The following is an 18,073-nucleotide window of genomic DNA, read 5'->3' on the forward strand; positions in this document are numbered from 1 at the left end:
ACATTCATAAACAGAAAATTATCTTTGTATTTCTCACTTTCAAGGTAAAATCCATAGAAAACATGTCTTCATCTATTCAAACAGATTTTTTCCAGCCAATTCATACACTATATGCTAAATAATTACTGAAAGTTAAAGATTTATCACTTGCTACCAAATATCAGCAGAAGGTTAAGTTGCTGTAGAAGAATTATTTTTTATCTCCATTCTTGGCCCACACATACAGAAAGCACAACTAGGCAGAAGCCGTCATTGATGAAGAGGAAAAAGGGGCAGATGCCTCCTTAAATATTACCCTGTCTCAAACTCAGGTCCCAGTTTTTACAAAAGCTTCAGATTCCCCCATCGAGCTATATTTTATTAGGCCAAGAGGTTTTGGGTTGACATTCACGTTGGTGCTAACTCTCTCAGGCTGGCAGGCTTAAGGCAGTTTCTGAATTTTCTGTTCAAGCTGAAGGGGAAAATGCACATGTGTAAAGCGCCCTGAACTTGGTTAAATCAGACATCTGGAAGCCAATGGTGGGGAAAGAGAGCAAAGGTTACAAGAAAAATAACACTCAGTAGCAACCAGCAAAACAAACTTTTGTCTGGAGCAACAAGAAGGCACAGCAAACACATCAGTCCATGTGGCACCAGCTCATCTTTTTCAAAACAGTGTCTCACTGCTTTCTCTAACGTCAGGAGATACAAAAACATAAAGAAGTAAATAAAATCATTAAAATGCCTCTACCCTAACACTTTCATAGATTTCCTTCTAGTTTTTTACACATACATATTCTATAGGTATATGTACATAAGATTGCAAAGAAATACGAAGAATATTTTACAACTAAAAAACAGAATTATTTTACTCTTGCAGTTTTATGTGTCATATTTTAAGTCTACATTATCTTTGTACACTTCCTCATATCATTACATATTGTCAGAATGGCTATTTTTTTCAGTTAGCTACATAATAGTTCATCCTACAGATGTAGCATAATTTAACCAAGCTCTTGTTGTTGGCATTCATGCTGTTTCTCCAATTTTTTTTACTGTTATGAATAATACTTTGAAGAATATCTTTGAAAGAATATTTTTGTAATTCTACCTGTAGAATAAATTCCTAGAAGTGAAATTACTGGATGAAAGGCAAGCACTTAAAGCAGAGTCGAATTTGCCATCTAGAAAAGTTATGTCAAGCCTTGGTCTTGTGAGTAGTTTAGTAAAATACCCATGTTATTATACCCTATCAGTCTGGAGAATTACCATCTTTAAAACTCTTGGCCTATTTGAGAGGTAAAAATGGTGACTTAAAATTTAAAATTTTTATTTTTCTTACTTAATAGTAGTCTGAACATGTATTGACCACGCCAAATCAGTTTTTGTCATCTTTGAAAACACTGACTTCCTTCTGACTGGACTTCAAAGTGCCAGTTTCTGTAGAAAAGTCAACTTCCATGGATGTGTGAACATAGCCCTCCTAATATAAATATTACAAACTCCATATCAGCCTTAATTTTAATAATAATGCCAAACCATGGATTCTTTTCTGTCACATTTTGCAATATACTCATGTCAGCTTTCAAAGGCTGGCACACCCTGGAATTACAAACACAGTCTGTGGCAAGAGATATTGGAAGCTCTCCAACCCAGAATGACAAGCAAGCATCCCTGTCATTCTGAGCCCACAGGATGATGGTGCAGGGACAGGAGACCTAGTGACACGGGTAGCCATTGGCCACCTGACATGTGTTCACCCCTCACGTGTTAGAGTTCCTAACCTTCATGCCAAGGACCCTTCCGACAGGTGAAATCTACAGATCCCTTCTCAGAATAATGCCTTTAACAAACGCCTAAAATACATACATAGAATTATAAAATAATCCAATTATATTGAAATATTGTTATCAAAACATTTATAAAAATCTGTGGTATAGTAATGTAGGTGCTGATTAAGCACTATTTAAGGAAATCTAGCAGCAGATCTAAAAACTACCATTATAGCAAAGTGCTAAAAAAAGGTAAAGATATTTCAAGATATCGCAACAGCTAATGTAATATGAAAACATTTATTTCTATTAGTGACAAAGTCCAAGTACTGCAAATACTGTTGTGGTTTATTACCTACATTCATAATGAAGGTAATGACACATTTCAGTGAGAGTTTAGTAAAAGATGTAATTTTTTTTTCCTGTCTTGGAACACCTGAGTTCTCTCCATGGGCCCTAGGTTAATAACCGGTGGTCACATGAAGAAGTACTCTGAAAGTAGAAAGTTATGTAAATCCATTATCTCCACCTCCTCCCACTACTAGAAATGTTACATTTTCTCTGGGTCCTCTTTTTTTTCTTTGCTCTAATTACTACCATTCTGGGAAGCTGTTGGAACAGTACAGTAGGGTTGGCTGCAGTGGAAGATCTTAGTCAAAGGGTTGAAGTCACCATGTTAAAAATGCTGTACTTGATGAAGTTGCAGACCTGTGCTCCTGGATCACATGCCACACGTAGCACGATTACACCACACTGTGATTTAACAACCCATGCCTGAAAGTCAGAAGCTCAGGGTTCTAGCTACAGCTTTGTCACTAAGCAGCTGTATGATTATGAAAAAGCCCCTTGACATTCCTGAGCCTTAGATTTTTATAACTCAAAAAAAAAAAAAAATTGGAAAAGACCATCTCCCCTTTCAAGCTCTCACAATATTTGACTTTTAAAACTTTTAACTTCCATTGTATTTTGATGACGAGCGTATCCTTCCAGAAGAGTTCTTTAGCATCCAGAACAGATAGGCTTATCTGTTTTCTAAAATAAAGTTTCAGTCTGCTTCTTTGTCCCTGCCAGTCCCTCTTTTCCATTTTTCCTTCATCCTCTTTGTAAAACAAGCGTCTTCTTTTCCTGAAAGCAACAGAATCTGAATTCTTCTGTTGATGCTAAAGTAGAACTTGAAGTTTCTCTGGATCTTCTGTTTGTCATATGACTTCTCCAGTCAAGTCTGAATGCCCAGGCTAGCCAGTGTCAATTTCAGCGTTGGCTCCGATGTTCCCAAATCTCCACTCATGGAGCATTCTTCCTTCCTCATTAGGTAAGCTTTTCTAGGTCTTAGGCAGGGATTTCTTAACTTTCTATGTGTTGCTTCGCTGAACAACGTAAAGCATTCTGTTCTCCTACTCATACAGAGTTTATAGAGTAAATATTTCTGAGAGCTTTTCCTTCTTTATAACCTAACATTTTTAAACACTTGGCATTGTGCTCTGTTCAAGTGATTGAGCCCAGATTCAGGAAGAGCCCTGAGCTTTTGGTGTCAGAGTGAACAGGAGTGCTGGGTGAACGAGGCAGCCTGGCAGGGACACCATAGTCCCCTTGAGCCCTAAGAATACTGACAATGCTGAAGAGAAAGACAGAGGCAGCCTGCTCTTGGCGAGCCCAGGCAGGGTTCCCTTTGATGTGAAGTCTTGCTTGATATTGCTTTGTGTGTCTGCATTTGTCCTTGGCAGGCGGAAGGCAGTTCCTTTCCAACAATGAGGTGCCCTTGTGTATTGCTGCCATCCACCAAAACAGTGATGCATGCAAGCAGCTCCCAGGGTGATGAGGTAGGCAGAGTGAGGTTGAGGCTGGTGAAGCGGGTGGGGAGGACACTCAAGGAAAACCCAAGTGCCAAGGTGAAGATGTTAGCAAAGAAGCTGTAACAGGCCTGAAACTGCACCAGGGCTCTCAAAACATTTCACTGATTGCACCTTGAAGTAGGAACAATTTGAGAGGGACACAGAGTAATTAGGAGCAAAATGTTGAAAGTGATTTCTTTTGATTGAAATACAAAGAGGTTTAGAAATGCTGATTGCAATTGCCTCAAGTTAGTCTGGGTCAAATACTAGTCTGTGAATGTTAATCATTACAATTGGGTCTGTGGACATCATTAGTGCTGTTCTCTAAATATTTCCAGTTCCCCTTCTTTTCAAACACAAGGTAGATTGTAATTCCTTGTCTCTTTGTTTGGACAGAACCATGTGACTAGTTCTAGCCAATGAGCAGAAGTGATGTGGGTCTCTTCCCGGCTGGAATATTGAATCAGTGATGCAAGACAGCCCAGAACTCTTTCTCTCTACAATGAGGGTCACTGATACAGGAACTCTATTATGTCAAAGTCCTCCCACCAACCCACAAGGGCCAAGTAACATAAGCAAGAAATCAGCATTTTTTGTTTAAAGCCACTAATATTTGACTGTTTTTCACTATAGAAGCATAACCTAGGTTGTTGTTAACTGCTACAGGCCCCAAAGACACCTTTCCTTGTCCAATTGCACTCACAGAGATTAGATATTGAAACGATCTTTGACTTCCTTAAGAAAGCACCTCTGCCTTATTTAAGCAAGGAACTCTTATAGCCAGGGAATCTCTCCAAGGGAGTAGCATTGGAAGTCGACTGTCTATGGTTGCATCTCAAATCCTCAAGCTTTGGGAAGCCTGCGATGTTGTAGAGCCATAATAGGTTCCAAGAAAGAAGCAAGAAGATGCTCATTGAGTCTTGCTTAGCCTAAAAGGAGCCATGAGAGAAATTCATCAACAGACTGTATTAAGTGTCTATTTGCATATATTTCTGTGGTCAGAGGTTGTAGTCCCTAAGCAGCTTTTAATGCAAGAGTGAAAAAAGTGATAAAAGAAGAATATGGTTAGAGAAAACTCAGACTCTAAAGGACCTAGAAAGAATACTGGCTAAAAATCAGAAGAAACACAGTTTGCACTGAACAGAAAGTAATGTGCAGCCTTGGTAAGGCATACAAGAAGGAACATTGATTGGCACTTCCTGTGAGGTGCGCGAGAGCTGCAATCAATCCGGAAATGCTTCAGGGAGGTGTTAGTTTAAAGAACGACTTAACATTTACAAGGAAGGATAGAATGGTGGGTCAGGAGAAGGAGAGACAATACAGCCTGTAGCTCTTCTTGGAAAAGGACTTAGATACAGGTCAAGGTGGTTTACAAATGGTTTTTTTTTTTTTTTTTTTTTGAGACGGAGTTTCGCTCTTGATACCCAGGCTGGAGTGCAATGGTGCGATCTCGGCTCACCGCAACCTCCGCCTCCTGGGTTCAGGCAATTCTCCTGCCTCAGCCTCTTGAGTAGCTGGGATTACAGGCATGCGCCACTATGCCAAGTTAATTTTTTGTATTAGTAGAGACGGGGTTTCACCATGTTGACCAGGATGGTCTCGATCTCCTGACCTCGTGATCCACCCGCCTCGGCCTCCCAAAGTGCTGGGATGACAGGCTTGAGCCACTGCGCCCGGCCGGTCTTTTTTTTTTGAGACACGGTCTCACTCTGTCACCCAGACTGGAATGCAGTGGCGCAATCTCGGCTCACTGCAACCTCCGCCTCCCGGGTTCAAGCAATTCTCATGCCTCAGCCTCCCCAGTAGCTGGGATTACAGATGGGCACCACTACATCTGGCAAATTTTTGTATTTTTAGAAGACACGGGGTTTCACCATGTTGGCCAGGCTGGTCTCTAACTCCTGGCCTTAAATGATCTGCCCGCCTTAGCCTCCCAAAATGCTGAGATTACAGGCATGAGTCACCATGCCTGGCCAGATCAAACTTCTGTAATGACCACTTGTAGGCAGGCACCTGTAATCCCAGTTACTTGAGAGGCTGAGGTAGAATGATCACTTGAATTCGGGAGGCAGGGGTTGCAGTGAGCCAAGATTGCACCATTGTGCTCCAGCCCGGGCAACAGGAGCAAAACTGTCTCCAAAAAAAAAAAAAAAGAAGTTTAATCTGAGGGACTCAGTGGGGTGTTACATTTCAGGTAAGTTGAGAAGAGAAAAGTCAGGTGGACTGATAGAGAATTTTTAAAATAACTAATGCTGGCCGGGTGTGGTGGCTGACACCTGTAATCCCAGCACTTTGAGAGGCTGAAGCAGGAGGATCATTTGAGACCAGGAGTTGTAAATCAGCCTGGGCAACATAGTGAGACTCCATCTCTAGAAAAGTAATAATCATCAATAAGCCAGGTGTGGTGGAGCACATCTGTAGTCCTAGCTACTTGGGCTGAGGCAAGATAATTGCTTGAGCCCAGCATTTCAAGGCTGCAGTGAACTCTGATCACACCACTGCACTCCAGTCTAGACAACAGAGCAAGACCCCATCTCTAAAATAAATAAATAAAAATAGAAGTAACTAATGTGAATAGAAGTAGTCCAGGCAAAATGCTTCAGGAAAGGGCGACAGGCCAAGGTGACAAAATATGATATCAGCAGAAACATTAAGATTAACACTTGGAATGAGGGTAGCTTTGGGAACTGAGATGCCAAGAAAGAGAAAAATGCACGCTTCTGTATGAAGGACTGGCTAGTTATAGTTATGTGACTGAGAGTGCTATCTTCCAATGTTCATTCACACCTTCTTCTTCAGGAGGGAACCTCAATTTCTCCCTAAGTACACAGCTGCTCAGAATAAAGATTGAATTTCTCAGTTTTCTCTTCAAATAGGTCTGACCACAGGGAACAAAGAAACAGCAAAATGTCACATGTGATTTTCTTAAAGAGAAGGGAGGTGTTCTTACTTTTCTTTCTCCCTTTCTCCTGGCTGGAATGTAGTATGAGAGAGTGAGCTAAAGAAGTCATCTTGGACAATGAAGTGTAAATATGTGTCAAGAATAGCAAAACTGTAACAGAGAAGGAGCCTGGATTCCTGATGGTCTTAGAGACACTATCCCTGGACTACTTACTCCTAAACTTTTTTATGTGGAAACAAAGAATGAAATTTCGACTTCAATTTTTTTTTTTTTTTTTTTTTTTGAGACAGGATCTTGCTTTGTTGCCCAGGCTGAAGCACAGTGGCATGATCACAGCTCACTGCAGCCTTGATCCCCCAGGCTCAGATGATCCTCACACCTCAGCCTTCCCAGTAGCTGGGACTACAGGCACATGCCACCGCATCTGGCTAATTTTCGTGGATTTTGTTTGTTTGTTTGTTTGTTTGTTGTAGAGATAGGGTTTTGCAATGTTGCTTGTGCTGGGAAATGTCTACTTAATGTAAATTGCTTGTATGTTGAGTTTTCGGTCTCTTACAGCTCAACCTCATCTTTACTGATTCAAAAAGTTGTCTCCCACTAGTAGAATTACAAATGCTTTTTATTTCCTTCTTTATAATTTTCTGTATTTCCGAAGTTTTCTGCAATGAATATATACATTTTTGTAAATTGGCCAAAAAAAATGTTGTTGTTGTTTTTTCAGATAAGTAAGGGAGAGGGTGGAGGACAAGGGCCTGCATTGACATAGACTGAAAGGCACTTCGATGCCCTTTGTAGTATAAAAGAGCCTTGGACTTGAAGTACTTTCATTCAAAGACAAGTCAATGTGGGACTGAAGAACTTTCACCCTCTGCCATGCAAGTTTCCTCATCTTTTATTCCAGTAAAGATTTGGTGCAGGAAATAGAAAAGGGTTTAGGTATTTCAAGTAGAAAGGAATTTAATGCAGGGAATGGGGTGCTACAAAATCATTGGAAGAGCTGTAGAAATGCACGTGAAGAGGTCCTGTCAGACTTACAGATCATGCCGATGTTAGGTTATAAGGTTATAACCCTGAAGCTATGAACCAGAGGTCAGGAAATCATTGTCAACACGCAGAGGTCAAGAAACTGCTGCCAATTTCACAGTTGCTTCACATTCATGAAGCTGGTCACTAGAGAGTGATTGTGAAGTCTGTCCACTACAAAATGCATTTCTGCCAGGGCTTACCACTGGCGTAGAAATAAAAATGGTCTCCACCAGCATTTCACTCTCCAAATCTCATGGGAGGCATCTTATTTCCTGGATTTCACCTCAAACCTTGGCAGCAAGGGAGCCTGAGAAATGTAGTTGTTAGCCTTCCAGCCCCTATGACACGAGAGTGTGGAGAAGGGGGTAGATGTGAACAGTGAGTGCCAAAAGAGCGTGTCTGGCTTATCTCTAAGCTGTCAGACATTCTCAATGCCTTTTTTGATGGCTCTCCTGCTTATGTATTTTTCTATAGCCAATTAAAAACTATTGTTGTACAGTTATTATGTGCTAACACTGTGTTAGGCACTTCAGAGTGTACAGAATGATAGCATGGTTTGGATCACCTGACACCTCATCCACTCTAAAAACTTATGTTTAGTGTCTATCAGGTACTCAAAAAACCATCAATAGCTCCTCATTATCTATCAAACAAAATCCAAGGGCCTTAATTTAAACCCAACAGACTCTCCATGTTTTTATGACCTCAACTCATGTTTTAAACCTTATCTTTCATTTCTCTGCTCACTGAGCTCTTGTGGACCAGGAAAACTGGATGATTTTCTATTCTTTATATATGAGCTTTTTCTGCCATCAGCACTTTAGATTTTTCTTCCCTAGAACATCCTTCTTTCCATCTCCCGATGACAAAGTACTGCTGATCCCTTAGTGTCCAGCTCAGATGTCATCTCTGCTGTGAAGCCTTTCCTGATGCGGGACAGCTGGAGATACTCTTTTCCTCTCAGAATCTTGGGAACTTGTTTTATTCTCCCTTGTGAGATTTAGAACAGTCTATTCCCTATTACAGTTTTGTTGTTGTTGTTATAAACATTATTTCTTCCAAAGTAGACCATGGTCCACAGAGGAAAAGAAATTATTTCTTATTTATTTTTGATCCCCCACATAGTTTCATAGTGTTTATTGAATGAATAAACATAAAACCAGAGGACAGGCTTTGCTCTCAAAGAATTTGTAATCTAATAGCAAGAATATAAAAAGCACCAATCACTCTCTGAATAATATGTAAAATTCTTTGTTCAGAATTTTATATTTCCCAGATAACTGACATCCCAGTTCTTAATTCTTTAATTTTCTGTGAGAATAAATAAGCTTTTTTGTTATTGCCACATGTCATTCATCTTTCATTTCCTGTTATTCCTGCAATTAAGTGTGTAATTTGTGTCATGTTATTTTCCATTTGTTACTAAACCACCAATAAAATGAAAATGTCTCCTTACGTCTATAGCAATAAAAACAATTAGCAAATCGTGTTTCTGTTTCTAATGTAAACCAACAATTAGTGCAAAAGTTGTAGCTTGAGTATAAATGATGAGGAACATATTCACAGGTGCATTTAAAAATTTCACATAGGGAAACTCCATTCACCAACTCTCTTCATTTATTAACACCTCCAACTATAAAGCAAGTCATAAACCTTAATCCTTTTTAATCAAGCAAATGCCCTAAACGTAGAATTGGACACAAAAGCATTATAATTCAATTGTACCTTTTTCTTCCAAACGTAGAATTACCCTTTATTAAAACAACAGTGTTTATAAATGTTCTTGTTTTCTTTCTCAGATAAGTTTTCTATGTTCCTCTAGTTCAACTAGTTCATAGGTTCTTCAAGGGAAGGCACATAGGTTTCTTCCCTTGAGCTTTTAACCTCTAGTCTATTACACCCAGTAATCTGGTCTTCAAGCAGTGAGAGTTCAAATACTTCTTGATATTAGATTGGTGCAAAAGTAATTGCAGTTTTTTGCCAATATTTTGATGTCAAATAATTAGTACTGAAAATAGAATGAAATAAATTGTCATTGATGTCTTTCTTCAAAGTTGTCCCTCCAAATATTACCTAAGCAACTACTGGTCACTGTTCAATAGAAGGATATTTTTTCTAAATATTTCTAAAATCAGACCCAATCTGTTATATGAAAGATCACATGATCAGGGGCTATAAAATGAGTAGGAGGATAGCCAGCAAACTACGTAAATATGGGCTGTACGTACTATTATGGAGATAGAGACAAACACTAAGGAAATATAGTGGAAAGAATAATTACCTCTTTTTGGGGCTCACCTCCACCAGTCTAAACCAACAGTGATCATTTGTCTAACAGGTATATATCTTGGTTACGCTTCTGAATTTTTATAAGGAGCACTTAACCCTACTCTCTCCCTGGTTGGTTGTCAAAGCTTATGTATCTGTTCTTATCAGCAATGCAGGCTTTTGTATATATCTTGGTTACGCTTCTGAATTTTTATAAGGAGCACTTAACCCTACTCTCTCCCTGGTTGGTTGTCAAAGCTTATGTATCTGTTCTTATCAGCAATGCAGGCTTTTGTGCGCCAGGTAGGTTTGTGTTAGAGATTACAGCCCTTAACTCCCTGTGGTCCCATTCATATTCAAAGTCCAGCTGTGAGAAATAATATTTATGGAAAGGCGCTTCAAGGGCATTGCTGTTCATACATGACTCTAGATAAGCTAAATGTTACCCTTGGATTAAACTAGATCACAACAAGGCTGTGTACTTGAATACATTGTTCGGATTTCCTGTAGACCTGCCTTCTCCCAATTTGTGCCTTGGTCTAAGCCATCAGCCTACAGAGAGAACCATGAAACTCCACGGTACATGATGAACTTACTGCTATATTTACTCTATAGGCTGATGTTAGGGCATGGTCTGATGTATGACACGGTATCTTCATTTGATGACACCCAGGAATAAGGTTGCTCAATATTAGAAAAAAACTGTTTATATCCTTTGTAAAAGATACTAACTCAATGCCATTCCCAAGACCTTTCTTTGCCCTCCTTTCTCTAGAAAGGTCAAAATGGCAGATACTAATTTTGTAGTGTCTCTTGTAGCCAGGGATATTCATATAATCCAGTTCTGGCCATGAAACATAGAAGGAAGTCTACAAGCGGGCTTTTAGGATGGCAATTGCTTCCTGATGAAAGCTATAGATGAAGAAGAGCTCTCTAGTCTTCTCCCTGCCTTGGTCATGAATATGATGCCATAAGTTAGCAGTTCACTTGAAACAATGAAGCTACAGGTATGACGGAAACCAACACCCTAAGGATAGCAGAGATGACAGATAGAAAAAGCCTGCATCATTGATAACATGACTGAACAACTGCCTATCTCTGGACTTCTTGCTGTGTTAGAAAAACATCCTAACAACGCCTGTAAGCCACTCCTAGTTAGGTGTTCTGTTACTTGCAGCCTGTTGTGTCCTAACCAATAATCTAACAACCAGATTAGTTTTTTTTATTTTATGGATTGTTATTAGTCTGGCAATTAAGCCTACTTCTTCTTACCTTTAGCCACCAGGAAGTTACAAAATTTTAACTTATGTCTACCATGACACTGTAAATTCTGCTAGTTCAACTTCCTCAATCCTAAACATAGGTTGATGTTTATTTTCCAAAATATTTATTTTGTTTTTTGTATTAGATGTACTTTTATAAGTCAAAATTTTTCTAGAGCATGGCAAGGTGTAAATAAATCTATAAACAAACCCCCAAAAATGTAACTCTACTGAAGGATTGAGAAAGTAGTTGCTTTATTAAAGGTTTCACAGAAGGATGACCTCTGGGCCCCCCTCTTTAGCTCAATTCACGAATTCCAATCATTCCTAAGGTTGTAACTGAAATGAATTTGTATGTAGTTTAAACCGTAGCCTATTAAAAATTATGCATCTATTAAATTCAACACTTAACTATAAGATCTTAAACTAGGGGCCCGCAACTGAACTTGAGGAAATCTATGAACTCCATGACATAAGCAAAATTCTGATTTTACACACAAATGTGCGTTTTCCTGGGTGAAGCTCTGAGGCTTTCATCAGATTCACAAAGAAGTCTATCATCCCAAAAAAGTTATGACCTACTGGGCTAAGTTACATTTGTCTTTTTTGAGTCCCTCTCCCCCAAATCACCATTTTATTCATTTGGGTTTTTGCTTTCTGTCAAGACCCTAAGGTATATCGGAAGGCCGCTGCTTGCATCATTCTGAGAGTGCATGCTCAAAAAATGTTACTTGTATTGATATTTAATTACGTTGCATTTGATGTCTTTTGGAATAGCAGTGGCTGGTTGATCATTCTAAAGGCTCTGAATCCTCAGCTGCATCCCAGTGGGCTTATCATGTTGTAAACACACAAATCAAAGAAGTGGGAGGGAGGAGAAAAATCACTCCTTTCTAGGATAATGCATTTTTCATGAGAAACAGGTCATTACAGAACCTTGCGCCCATGCGTGCACTCATTCTATCTCTTCATCTCTTCTCTTTTCAAATTATCTCACCTCCTTCCCCTTCCCTCACCCTTCCACTTTATTATCCTGTATTTGATTATTTTACCATCCCCTTCTTTAATATATTTTAATACTTCTAATGATATGTCTTTGAACTACTTTCCTGTGTACCTGCCTGACCCTCTGTTCCTAGTCTCTTCTTCAGCTGCTGTACATGATACTGTCATACTCCAAGTTGATCCATCGCATATTTTCACAAACTTATATTTCAAATTCCTGACACAAAAAGAGACAATATTCATACCCTGTTTTACCATGATATTTTGACTCTCCCTGAAGATTTAATTTTACTGCCATTTTAATCTTTTTCCTATTCCCTTCACATCTGTGAATACAAACCCAATAATTTACTTGTACCAATTTTCTAGTTATGCGAATTCTGTGGAAATTTTCACCCAGTTGATATACGTGAAGTGATCTTAAAAATCTTTAAAAATCTCTGGCTTACTCAAGTAAGTAAACCCACTTACTTAAAAGTGGGTTTAAGTAAGCCAGAGATTTTTAAAGATTTCTGTCATGAGAGGGGGTGATTCTATGTGGGGAAAGTCTTGGTGAACATTACATGTGTCTGTTCAGAGTGGAGCTGTTGTTATTTTTTTTTAATAGCAACTAAGTTACAATTTTTACCAACATTTTATTACAAGCAGAGAGTAAACATCTGGAAATCATCCTGGGTAATCAGTGTGAATTTTTGTGGTGAATTAGAGGCTTATATTATATGCTAGAGTTTAACGATTACAGTCTTAATGATCTGTATGTTATTCATAAAATATTTTGTTTTAAATCTGTATTTTAAAAATAATTAGAATTCAAGTCATTTGTGAAACAGGAATTCTGCCACTTTATTTCTTACTTTACACACATCTCCCTGGGACAGTCTGGTTGTTGGAGAAAAGAGTTTAGTACTGGTTTGTTTTTGGTGTGTATACTTTTTTTCTTTAACTCATTATTTGTGAAATTTAAGAAGCAGTACGGATCCTAAGTCAGCCAAGTAAGCTAGAAAACAATCACACTTGAAAATTACCCAGGCATGAAATCCCCTTGAACCAAGGAATGCTTCCAACATTAAGTCCTCCTTAAGCTTGAACTATAAATGATAACATTTCAAAAATACTTTTTAAAGGAAGATTCACATTAGGAAACTTGATCATCTAAAATTAGACAAACCTACCTTCTCTTACAAACCTAAAATAACAGACTACACCCTTATCCAATATGATCTAAAAATAACAGATTGTATATCACCCCTAAAGTATCTTGGCTTGGGCCCAAGAGCTAATACATACATGACACTCAGAATTGCATCCAAAAAAAGAAATGGCATTCTCTTTCTTGTGAGTTCTCACAGCACAGTAAGCCTCCATGGCACTATAATCCTAATTAATGTTCATCTTCCTCACTGTGTTCAAGTGTGAAAAATGCAAAGCGGCAACGCTCTTCACAGGGAATCAGGCTCCCAAGAGGCTGCAGTTTCAGAAGGTGTGTCTCAACCTCGATTCTAAGTCTTCCACTCTAATAGGGATTATGTGTCTTCACTCTGAAAGCTGATAACCTGAGGAATTAAAGAGCTGAGACAGGAAAGGAAAACTAATGCAAGGAAAATGCTAGTTTTTATGTTTTTTTTTTTTTATTTAATATGAAGGAGTCATATGGAGATAGGCCAACTAATGCTAGAGGTAGAAGAATACTAGGAATTACAATAGTAAAGAGCGGGGTGAGGGCAAGGAGGAGATGAAGATGGAGAGAATAACAAAAAGAGAAAAAGCAGCTCAAAGGAGAAAGGCAGCAGGTCTGCATCCTGACTTTTGTGGGCTTCTTCCTCCATAAAAAAGAAATAAAATTTAGATTTTACTACTACACTGGAATGAAGATGAATACACTTATATTATGTATGAAAATATTTTCTTCAACCTGAAAGTTCATCTTTTTCTTCTGATTTTGAAAGAAATAAAAACATTTTTGTGTGCTCCTAAAAGTGCTGTGAGCCTAAGCACAGGGCACACTGTGGCTAATGATTAAGTTGTCCCTGGCAGAGAGAGAGAGAGGGAAGGAGGAGGAACATTCTGCTTAGAAGTGAGGGGCGAGTCAAAGCAAGAAAAAGAAAAATTAAATAAGCATATATTTTGGTGTATTTTCATCATTAGATATAAATTATATATGAAATTATTCATAATCATGCCAGGTAGCCTTTATTTAATACTATGTGCTAAGCACATTATATTATCTCACTCATCCACATAATAACTTTGAAGTTAAGCAGAAGATGTATCTTGATGCTTTAGGGCCTCTTGTGTCATAGGCTAGAATAAGGAATTGAATGCAATCAAAAATGTAAGGTGAGGTGCACAGAACTCCATTCTCAACCTACTCTTCCCTTGCATCCCCTGTAACATCCCTGGCTTTAGCAGTCACCCATTGCCTAGTGACTACCAAATGTATAGCTCCAGCTGTTTTTGTTAGGATGTTTTCAATGGTCAATAACAAGACCCTTATCCAAATGAAGATAAAGGATACAGATGGCCAGTAAGCTATCAAGGCTACCCCCTGGTATCCTTGGAATCGCTCTATTTAACCTGCTCATCATTCCTTACTTGAATCATTGCAATATCATTCTACAAGGCCTTTTTACCTCAAGTCCCTTTGACGCATGTCCCCACTGCTACCAGAATTATGTTTCCAGATGGCCTAATAAGGGAAGAGAAAAGCGTGTCAACGTTTTATGTAACTTCCTGTAGTAACTCCCCTTTAGCTTCTGGATATGGTCCATGTATTTTTTTATTCAACAAATACTTATTGGGAGCTCCATGTCAGGTTTGGGTTTGGTGATATGGATGAAAGATGAACAAAATAGATGGAGTCCCTGCCTTCATGGGCATGTACAGTCTAGGAGACTCTGGAGGGAGTGGATGGAAGAACCTAGAGCGAAGTCCTGATCCAGAGAACAGAGCCACTAACCTGTTTTTAAGGAAAATCAGCTTCATGAGCTTGGAGGGAAAGGAGCTGCTAAAGAAGCAAATACTAATGTTCCCAGCGCTCTTCAGTGTTCTCAGAATTCCTTGAACCTTATTAAATTGCTCACCATAGTGTCCTCTAACTGTTATGTCCCAGCCCTGAAAGCTAACCTTTTTTTTTCCCCTAATGTCTAAAACTTCTGTGCACATTATTTCATTTCATTTATCTGCTTATTTATACCCTGCTTTGATCCTCCTTCAGCCCCTCAAAGAAAATATCTGGGATTTGGGATTGCTTGACCCATAGTAGGAACTCAAAAATGGCTGAACACCTTGACAAGTGAAAAAACTGAGACCCAGAAAAGTTAAATCTGTTGCCCAAGGCCAACCAACTAAACTTCCTCTGAAAGCCACATAAAGTTGGAAGGGTTATCATGAAAGGTAAGTTCTCCGCCATAGGCAGTGTCTGAGGACAGCGTGGATGCTATGGATCACAGATCATCCTGAGGTCCCTGTGGCCTTGTTCAAGCTGTGATTCTACAAAGCGAAAAGCAGCTTGGTGATTTACAACCCCTTACAGAACTTCCTAAATTTAAATAAATTTTACAGCAATTTTATCTCTTAAGTTCAAGATTTTAAGTATTTTAGAGAATTTTTGGATAATGCCTACAGATATTTTTCTAAAGAAGTTTAATAGGTTCTAGTCAAATATACATTCTAATGAGAACTCAAAATTATATTTATCTATATAATGTTATTTAGCCTTTCAGAAAATCAGTGCGCTATAATAAAAGCATAACACATTTTGTTTATTTATTTATTTATTTTTCTCTCACCTTAGACCTAGACATACATTTTGAATTCTGTCCAGGAAAGCAGTTGCAAGTGAGTGAGTTACGCTGAATGCCTGAAACAATAATGCAACTTCTGGAAATCCCATGGTTCCAGCCAAAGTTGTCAATGAACCAAGAATTAACTTTGAGGAATGTTTTGGTATATAGCTGCTTCTAATGAATATGCTGAAATCATGTGAAATAGCCCTCATCAGCATCAACACGTATTTGTTAGGCTTATCATGTGGATGGATTAATGAGGACAGGAACCCCTAAATGTCCAAAACTGACATTGCCTCAGGATGCCCTCTTGGGTTCTTACACCTAGTTTTTATTTAATTAGAGTCCTTAGCTTTTTATTGGACGTTCTACCTTCAAATTATAATAAAACTAATTGTAAAAATATTATCGTTCTTATTTTGACTGTGCAACTCAAATTTCTGGAATATACTTGGCGTAGAGCAGGGTGAAATCATACTTAGAAAAAAACAACCAAAACACATTTTGGTAGGATTCATCTCTCCTGAAAATTTGTTGGTCTATTCAGTGACATCCACTGACCAGTACTGCATACGTTCAAGTCTACGGTTTAATCAGTTATTTTTGAACTTAACATCAAGCATTTTCCTACCTCTCTAGAAATGCCAGAGAGGAATCCAATCTTCTCTAAGCTCAAGAAACACGCTATTTTTTTATATATATACCACGTAGTCAAATATCTTCTTTTCCCAGACACGTTCTTTGTGGAAGTGAGCTGCAAACACCTGCCAATTCAACTCTCAATGATAAACAAAGCCTACTTGTCTTAAAATTTTCTCAAGGTAGAATTTTATCTGTAAATTTCATTTCAAATTGTGCCTAGCAGACTGCCCTATGTTTGCAGAAAAACCCAGCTTGTTAACAGTAGAACTCAAATACTAAACTTATAAAGATAGTCCAAGAGAAGCACCCAAGACAAACAGAAACTTTCAAAAGTTGTAAATAACCAAAGGACACACAACTGATGTTACTGAGTTGCCATATCATAGGCTCATAGTAAATGAGTACAACATGGCTTGAAATATGGGTAGTTTCTCCCATTACCTAATTCCATGTGCACATGCACATCACACTCAGATCTTTGCCTTCACTAAAAAAAGTAAACAGCATGATGACATCATTCACAGCCAATCAAAACACAGCCTCCATGGCAAGGGAAGTGCTGAGAGATCCTTCTGCAACTGAGCATGAGAGTGAGCATGGAATATGTTTGATAAGCCTGTTTTAGTACATGCCCAGGGGTTCTAAGTTGTATTTACAAAATAGCATTGCTGCTGCTTCAAAAACAGCTGAGGGTGGCCAGCAATATATCACATCCCACAAGAGGAGCAATTGTGGCGATGGACACAGGATGACCAGGAACAACCTTTGTTCGTCGCTCCATCACATGGCTCAATAATAAATATTACTCATCCAGTGTACACATAGGATGTGGTGAGGCAAAACCCTTTCCCAGAGGTCAGAGTACACTCCCTTTTCCAGGCAAATCCCTTAATCAAATTTATTGTCTTTACTTTGGGGAACTACAGTTTTCCCATCAAGTAGAAACCAGTCTTGGAACAACAGATTGGGGCCTATTTATTATAGTCACTTTCAAGTTCTCCTTTTTTTCTTCTGAGTCCCAAACAGTTCACGGTCCCTTGGTCTTGATTAAACCAGTCTTGTATTTTGAAGTTGTGCTTTCTCTCTTATCTAGCCTCCCCTAAGTTCCAAATGATCTCACTTTGCAGCTTCATTGACTAGAGATACCACAAAAACCAGAAGTAACTGATAATGTACTTGGAAGCACAGGTTCATTTTATGAGATGCTATCTTTCTGGTTTTTCACAAGAACAGTCTTCTCTCAATACAGGGTCGTAGATTTATTACTAGGCATTAGCAGAATTATAAAATAGTATTGTGCAATACACAGTATAATCAATTTAACACAAAATATTGTATTAGTTTAAAAACACAAATATACTGTAGTTTTCACTTTTTTCTGTAATAAAATAGCCTATTTTCTTAGAAATTCTAAGTATACAGAAAACATCACACTTTACGCCTTCATATGCAGAAAAGCCATAAAGAAAGAGAACTGATAGAACTGGCACTCAAATGCCTACCTTGGACTTACTGGAAAAAACGACAACATCTGACACAAAGTACATCCTCTGAACATCTTTACCAACTAGCAATAAACCCGTTTTATAAATACTGCCTC

The 18,073-nt window shown here is 38.5% G+C and overlaps 1 long non-coding RNA gene across 1 annotated transcript in view; it reads right to left on the reverse strand.

Annotated features, from left to right (window-relative positions):
* Nucleotides 1–13,346: 13,346 nt before the first annotated feature.
* The window catches only part of LOC105706551 (uncharacterized), a 30,517-nt gene continuing 25,790 nt past the window's right edge, over nucleotides 13,347–18,073 (reverse strand). The window contains exons 2-3 of the long non-coding RNA XR_001104850.2: nucleotides 14,677–14,732; nucleotides 13,347–13,599 (exon numbers count right to left, since the gene is read on the reverse strand). This is a non-coding gene — a long non-coding RNA (uncharacterized LOC105706551). The remainder of the gene's footprint in view (nucleotides 13,600–14,676; nucleotides 14,733–18,073) is intronic.

Source organism: Aotus nancymaae, unplaced genomic scaffold, assembly GCF_030222135.1.
Source record: "Aotus nancymaae isolate 86718 unplaced genomic scaffold, 86718_ANA_hifiasm-v0.15.2.pri h1tg000019l, whole genome shotgun sequence".
NCBI lineage: Eukaryota > Metazoa > Chordata > Mammalia > Primates > Aotidae > Aotus > Aotus nancymaae.